Source organism: Amborella trichopoda, chromosome 3 (genome assembly GCF_054954075.1).
Source record: "Amborella trichopoda isolate Santa Cruz 75 chromosome 3, AtrichopodaSantaCruz75HAP2 v2.0, whole genome shotgun sequence".
Taxonomy (NCBI): Eukaryota; Viridiplantae; Streptophyta; class Magnoliopsida; order Amborellales; family Amborellaceae; genus Amborella; species Amborella trichopoda.
The window spans coordinates 9,141,083-9,149,448 of NC_142338.1; the positions used below are offsets into that span (position 1 = coordinate 9,141,083).

Here is an 8,366-nt window from a genome sequence, read left to right on the forward strand (position 1 = left end):
ATAAGTTCTCAATTTTAAGACTGATATTCTACGTCTAATAGCTGTTTTGAGACCCCTTTCAAAGTTTTCACCTTTCTTGCCTCATTGTTAATCATATGTGGTGCAAACCTGGCTAATTCAGTGAACTTGGTCTCGTACTGTGCTACTGTCCGGTTTCCTTGGATTAATTCCAGAAATTTCATTTCTTTTTGGTCTCGAATAAAATTTGGGAAATGCTTTTCATTAAATGCCTTTAGAAATACTTCCCAAGTCAAGGGTTTATTTCTTTGACCAATACTCCTTTTGCCGTTCGCCACCATTGTTGTACTTCACCTTCTAACATAAAAACTGCCAATGCCACCTTCCTATCATCAATACATTCCATTACCTCGAATATTTTCTCGATTTACATAATCCATCCCTCTGCTTTCAATGGGTTTACAACACCCTTAGAAGAAGGTGGGTTCAATTTCTTAAATTGTTCGATGTTACTCTCACCATTTCCCGTAACTGACTATCTAGGTGGATTGTTGTTTTCCATCTGATGTTGCATTAGAGCAACCATATTTTCCAAGGCTTTGTGAATTACTTCCATATTAGCTTCAGCTATTTTGGATCTTGACTTCGTCTTGGTCTGTACAAGCAACAAATGTAATTTTAAGTATATTCTTTTTAAATTTCCTAAGAATCTTAAACCTATTACTCTGATACCATATTTGTCATGCCCCAAGAATTTACAATACTGATATTCCTGAGATGTGATAGTTAAAACATATATACATCTCTTGATATGACAAATTTACAGTGGCAAATTCTTACAAGTAACAAAAGAAAGTTTAAGCACAACTACAATATCTTCCAGAGTTGATCCTGACGATCACTCAAAATGAAACCGCAGTTATCCTGAAAAAATGTTTACCATAATTTGATGAGTTTGGCTACTCAGTAAGTGATCATCATAATCTTAAAAATAATCATGGTTGAAAGATATCAATATTTTCAAAAAGGAGATCTATTAACAGAAATGCATTAACATTTTCACTTTAAAAAATGCATAATTAAGTATAATTCGAATAATTGAAATGCATATAACATTTTAACGGCAGTGCATAATTCAAATGATTCACAAATTACCCTACTGGCATCCCAAGTAGGTCACCTATGTACCCCATCAGCGTCCTGATGGGTCCACTTAATCCCTGTCAGTGTCCTAGATAGGTCTACTTAATCCCTGCAGGTCTACTTATACCTCACCGGCGTACCGGATGAGTCCATTTAATCCCTACCGACATACCGGATAGGTGAACTTATACGTCACCGGCGAACCGGATGAGTCCACTTGCATACTTAAAGTATTTCTAAATCTCTTTAAACATTCGAAAGCAGCAATATCATGTACTCAACATATCACTGAAATTATTAATATGAATTTCATTGAAACCATTAATAACGGCCACTTTCAATAACATTTCAAAAATAACCAGTCAAATATTTTGGGCTCAAATTTAGAAAGGTAGCAGTTCGTAAAGACATTCTAGCATAATTACCAATCTAATATGTATAGAAAAACTCTTATAGAAATTCAAGAATACGGAATTATCACAATTTATGGGATGTTAATTCGTAAATAAACATTTCACAGACAATGCTATAATCAATTGCAAAAATATCAATTTTCAAATAATAAGGCAGTCATTTGAATATAAAATTTACAATGTCTAAATATTAAAAAACAGAAGAAAGAAATCTCACAATTTTACTAAAAGCAGAAATATCACATTTATTTCTAATAATTTTACAGTATCTAAAATTTTCTAACAATAGACAAGAAAAATAAATAAATTTATTTCTTAGAATTTACAGCATTTAAAATATCTAACATAGATAAAATATCACAATTTTATTAAAAAGATTAATTTTCAAAATAATGAGGTCGCTTGCGCATAAAATTTATCTCGCCTGAAATTCATGATAATAAGCCGAAATAATTATTTTATTTCATTTTTAAAAAGAACAGATTATTTTTCAAGATAATGAAGTCACCTACCTAAAATATTTGAGAGGGAGCGTCCGATAAAAATTCGGCTAGAGAGAGAAAGAGCTCACTGTGTTTCGACTAGAGAGAGAAAGATCTCAAAAAAGTTTTAGGGTGGGAGTCTTCGCCTCTCCTCTTTAAATTCTTAAGCTACTTTATTATATTATGTTATTAAGTTACACCTCATACATGAGGTGTGACAATTATATTACACATGAGACGTTTAAAGCTCATGTCCACTAAAGGACGTGGTAATGAAAAACAAAGTTAACAAAAGTGGTGATGGTCCCTAAGGACCATAAAACTTATATGGATCATCACACTATAAAGAATTATTTATTTATTTATATTTATATTTATTATTATTATTATTTGAAAGTTTAGGATTGTTACACTTCCCCTCCTCAGTATGTTGACATAAAATTAAAATAACTCCCTCTTAAAAAGCACGCATCAAGAGGGAGCAACTGATGTGAACAAATGGATGGGCAAATGCTGCCATACATTGAAACCTTGTGTATGTGTGTGCGAGCTGGTGGTAATTGTTCAAACACAAAAACCAACGAAGGACATAACAACAAAATGCTTAGAAACACAAATAACAAAAGCATAAAACAAAGAGGCAAGGTAGGTAATTGTTCCTATACGACTATCACGTGCCATTATGCATCATTGCACGAACCAAATATCCACATGATAACACCACCTTAAATACAAACAACCAGATTAAACTTCGAATTCTACTGCCTACCAAAACCACAAGAAATAAATCCATATGATCTCAGAACTTGCATAACTCAAGAACCATTCCAATCCAAATAGCTAGTTCTTGTACTCGTAATGTTTAACAATGGTACAATAAAAAGGATATTATAGATTAAATAATTCAACACAAAAAATCAAAAAATTCAGATATTCATCCTAATTAAACATTGTATCAACTTCCCCTCCCCAGTGTGTCCACATAAAATAAAAATAACTCCCTCTTGAAGAACACGCATCAAGAGGGAGCAACTGATGCAAACAAATGGATGGGTAGATATTGCGATGCATTTAAACTTTGTATATGTGTGTGTGGGGGTGTGTATGTGTACGCGTGCGGTAATTGTTCTAACACGAAAACCATTGAAGGACGAAACAACATAATGCTTAGAAACACACATAACAAAGCATAAAACAAAGAGGCAAGGTAGGTAATTGTTCTTACACGACGATCACGAGCCATTCTACATCATTGTATGAACCAAAAATCCACACGATAACACCACCTGAAAAACAAACAACCAGATTAAATTGCGAATTCTACTGCCTACCCTATGATATCTAAACTTGGATAACTCAAGAACCAATCCAATCAAAATAGCTAGTTCTTGTACTCGTTATGTTTAGCAATGATACAATAAAAAGGATATTATTGATTAAATAATTCAACACAATAAAAAACAAGAAATTTAGATATTCATCCAAATCAAACATCGCATAACCTTCCCCTACCCAATTTGTTCACATAAAATTAAAATAACTCCATCTTGAAGAGCACGCATCATGAAGGAGCAACTAATGTGAACAAATCGATGGGCGGATACGGCCATGCATTGAAACTTTGTGTGTGTGTATGCGTGTGTGTGTTGTGCATGTGTGTGTGCGTGTGTGTGTATGTATGTGTGTACGTGTGTATATGTGTGCGCGCATATGGTAGTTGTTATAACACAAAAACCATCGAATGACAGAACAACAAAATGCTTAGAAACACAAATAACAAAAGCATAACACAAAGAGGAAAGGTAGGTAATTGTTCTTACACGACTATCACGAGCCACTCTGCATCATTGCACGAACCAAATATCCACATGATAACACCACCTTAAAAACAAACAACCAGATTAAACAACGAATTATACTGCCTATCAAAACCACAAGAAATAAATCCTCATGATCTCGGAACTTGCATAACTCAAGAACCAATCCAATCAAAATAACTAGTTCTTGTCCACGTGTGTTTAGTAATGATACAATAAAAAGGATATTAATGATTATAGAATTCAACACAGAAAAAATCAAGAAATTCATATATTCATCTAAATCAAATATTGCATCAATTTCCCCTCCCCAGTGTGTTCATATAAAATAAATTAACACATTCTTGAAGTGCACGCATTAAGAGGGAACAATTGATGCGAACAAATGGATGGGCAGATACTGCCTTGCATTGAAACTTTGTGTGTGTGTGTGTGTACACGTGTGGTAATTGTTCTAACACGAAAACTATCGAAGGACATAACAACAAAATGCTTAGAAACACAAATAACAAAAGCATAAAACAAAGCCGTAAGGTAGGTAAATGTTCTTACACGACTATCACAAGTCATTCTGCATCATTGCATGAACCAAATATCCACATGATAACACCACCTTAAAAACAAAAAATCAGATTAAACTACGAAATTCAATTGCCTACCCTATGATCTTGGAACTTGCATAACTCAATAACCAATCCAATCAAAATAGCTAGTTCTTGTACTCGTCATGTTTAACAATGATACAATAAAAACAATATTACTGATTAAATAATTCAACACAAAAAAAAATCAAGAAATTCAGATATTCATACAAATCAAACATTGCATCAATTTCCTCTCCCCAATGTGTTCACATAAAATTAAAATAACTTCCTCTTGAAGAACACGCATCATGAGGGAGCAACTGATGAGAACAAATGGATGGGCATATACTGCCATCCATTGAAACTTTGTGTGTGTGTGTGTGTGTGATTTGTGTGTATGGGTGTGTGCTTGTGCGCTCGTTGTAATTGTTCTCACATGAAACCATCAAAGGACAAAACAACAAAATGCTTAAAAACACAAATAACAAAAGGATAATACAAAGAGGTAAGGTAGGTAATTGTTCTTACACGACTATCATGAGTCATTCTGCATCATTGTACAAATCAAATATCCACATGATAACACCACCTAAAAAACAAACAACCAGATTAAACTGCGAATTTTACTGCCTACCAAAACCACAAGAAATAAATCTCTATGATCTCAAAACTTGCGTTACTCAAGAACTAGTACAATCAAAATCACTTGTTCTTGTATTCGTCATGTGCAACAATGATCAAATAAAAAGGGATATTACTGATTAAATAATTCAACACAGAATAAATCAAGAAATTCAGATATTCATCCAAATCAAACATGGCATCGAGTTCCCCTCCCCAGTGTGTTCTAATAAAATTAAAATAACTCCCTCTTCAATAGCACACATAAAGAGGGAGCAACATATATGAACAAATGGATGGACAAATATTGCCATGAATTGAAACTTTGTGTGTGTGTGTGTGTATGTGTTGTGTGTGTGCGTGTGTGTGTGTTGTGTGTGTGTGTGTTGTGTGCATGTGTGTGTTGTGTGTGTGTGTGTGTTGTGTGTGTGTGTGTTGTGTGTGTGTGCGTGTGTGTGTGTTATGTGTGTGTGTCTTGTATGCATGTGTGTGTTGTGTGTGTGTGCGTGTGTGTGTTGTGTGTGTGTGTGTTGTGTGTGTGTGTGTGTGCACGTGCACGTGTGGTAATTGTTCTAACACGAAAACCATCGAAAGACATAATGACAAAATGCTCAGAAACACAAATAACAAAATTCTAAAACAAAGAGGCAAGGTAGGCAATTTTTCGTACACGACTATCACGAGCCATTCTGCATCATTGCATGAACCAAATGTCTACATGATAACACCACCTTAAAAACAAATAATCAGATTAAACTGCAATTTCTACTGCCTACCAAAACCACAAGAAGTAAATCCATGTGATATCAGAACTGTCATAACTCAAGAACCAATCCAATCAAAATAGTTAGTTATTGTACTCATCATGTTTAGCAATGATACAATAAAAAGTATATTACTGATTAAATAATTCAACACAAAAAAAATCAAGAAATTCAGATATTCATCCAAATCAAACTCTGCGTCACTTTCGCCCACCCGTGTGTTCACATAAAATTAAAATAACTCCCTCTTGAAGAGCATACAAGAGGGAGCAACTGATGCGAACAAATGGATGGGCAGATACTACCATACAATGAAACTTTGTGTGTGTATGTGTGTTGTGTGTGTGTGTTGTGTGTGTATGTGTGTGCATGTGGTAATTGTTCTAACACGAAAACCATTGAAGGACATAACAACAAAATGCTTAGAAACACAAATAACAAAAGCATAAAACAAAGAGGCAAGGTAGGTAATTATTCTTACACAACTATCACGAGCCATTATGCGTCATTGCACGAACCAGATATCCACATGATAACACCCCTTTAAAACAAACAACCAGATTAAACTGCAAATTCTACTTCCTACCATATGATCTCGAAACTTGCATAACTCAATAGCCTATCCAATCAAAATAGCTAGTTCTTGTACTCGTCAGGTTTAGCAATGATATAATAAAAATGATATTACTGATTAAATAATTCAACATAGAAAAAATAAAAAAATTCAGATATTCATCCAAATTAAACATTGCATTAACTTTCCCTGTTCAGTGTCTTCACATAAAATTAAAATAACTCCCTCTTGAAGAGCACACATCATGAGGGAGCAATAGATGCTAACAAATGGATGGGCAGATACTGCCATACATTGAAACTTTGTGTGTGTGTGTATGAGTGTGGATGTGTGTGTGTGTATGTGCATATGTGGTAATTATTCTAACACGAAAACCATTGAAGGACATAACAACAAAATGCTTAGAAACACTAATAACAAAAGCATAAAACAAAGAGGCAAGGTAGGTAATTGTTCTTACACGATTATCACGAATCATTTTGCACCATTGCACGAACCAAATATCCACATGATAACACCACCTTAAAAACAAACAACCAGATTAAACCGTGAATTCTACTTACCAAAACCACAAGAAATAAATCCCTATGATCTCGAAACTTGCATAACTCAAGAACCATTCCAATAAAAAAAGCTAGTTCTTGTACTTGTCATGTTTAGTAATGATACAATAAAAAGATATTACTGATTAAATAATTCAACACATAAAAAATCAAGAAATTCAGATATTCTTCAAAATCAAACATTGGATCAACTTCCCCTCCCATGTTCCCATAAAATTAAAATATCTCCCTCTTGAAGAGCACGCATCAAGAGGGAGCAACTGATGCAAACAAATTGATGGGCAGATACTGCCATGCAATAAAACTTTGTGTGTGTGTGTGCGCATGTGGTAATTGTTCCAACACGACAACCATCAAAGACATATCAACAAAATGCTTAGAAATACAATAACAAAAGCATAAAACAAAGATGCAAGGTAGGTAGTTGTTTTTACACGACTATCATGAGCCATTTTGTATCGTTGCACAAACCAAATATCCACATGTTAACACCACCTTAAAAACAAACAACTAGATTAAAATGCGAATTCTACTGCCTACCAAAACCACAAGAAATAAATCCCTATGATCTCGAAACTTGCATAACTCAAGAACCAATCCAATCAGAAAAGCTAGTTCTTGTACTCGTCATGTTTAGTAAAGATACAATAAAAGGGATATTACTGATTAAATAATTCAACACAGAAAAAATCAAGAAAGTCAGATATTCATTCAAATCAAACATTGCATCAACTTTCCCTCCCATGTTCCCATAAAATTAAAATAACTCCCTCTTGAAGAGCATGCATCAAGAGGGAGCAACTGATGCGATCAAATGGTTGGGCAGATACTACCATGCAATGAAACTTTGTGTGTGTGTGTGTGTAGGGTGTGTGTGTGTGCACGTGTGGTAATTATTCCAACACGATAACCATCGAAGGGCATAACAACAAAATGCTTAGAAATACAAATAACAAAAGTATAAAACAAAGAGGCAAAGTAGGTAATTGTTCTTACACGACTATCATGAACTATTCTGCATCATTGCACGAACCAAATATCCACATGATCACACCACCTTGAAAACAAACAACCAGATTAAACTGCAAATTTTACTGCCTACCAAAACCATAAGAAATAAATCCCTATGATTTAGGAATTTTCATAACTCAAGACCCAATCCATTCAAAATAGCTAATTCTTGTACTCATCAAGTTTAACAATGATACAATAAAAAAGATATTACGAATTAAATAATTCAATACATAAAAAATCAAGAAATTAAGATATTCATCTAAATCAAACATGGCATCAACTTCCCCTCCTCAGTGGGTTCACATAAAATTAAAATAACTCCCACTTGAAGAGCACACATCAAGAAGGAGCAACTGATGCAAACAAATGGATGGGCAGATACTGCCATGCATTGAAACTTTGTATGTGTGTGTGTGTCTGTATGTTGTATGTA

The 8,366-nt window shown here is 34.1% G+C and overlaps 2 long non-coding RNA genes across 2 annotated transcripts; both read right to left on the reverse strand.

The window, feature by feature from the left end:
- Positions 1–791: 791 nt before the first annotated feature.
- On the reverse strand, positions 792–3,874 carry LOC148782721 (uncharacterized). Its single transcript, XR_016052210.1, has 3 exons — positions 3,817–3,874; positions 3,222–3,282; positions 792–882 (listed from the first exon to the last, which is right to left on the reverse strand). It is a non-coding gene; the product is annotated as an uncharacterized LOC148782721 (long non-coding RNA).
- Positions 3,875–6,115: 2,241 nt separating this feature from the next.
- Positions 6,116–7,976, reverse strand: LOC148782722 (uncharacterized). Its single transcript, XR_016052181.1, has 3 exons — positions 7,916–7,976; positions 6,817–6,877; positions 6,116–6,323 (listed from the first exon to the last, which is right to left on the reverse strand). It is a non-coding gene; the product is annotated as an uncharacterized LOC148782722 (long non-coding RNA).
- Between the last annotated feature and the right edge of the window lie 390 nt (positions 7,977–8,366).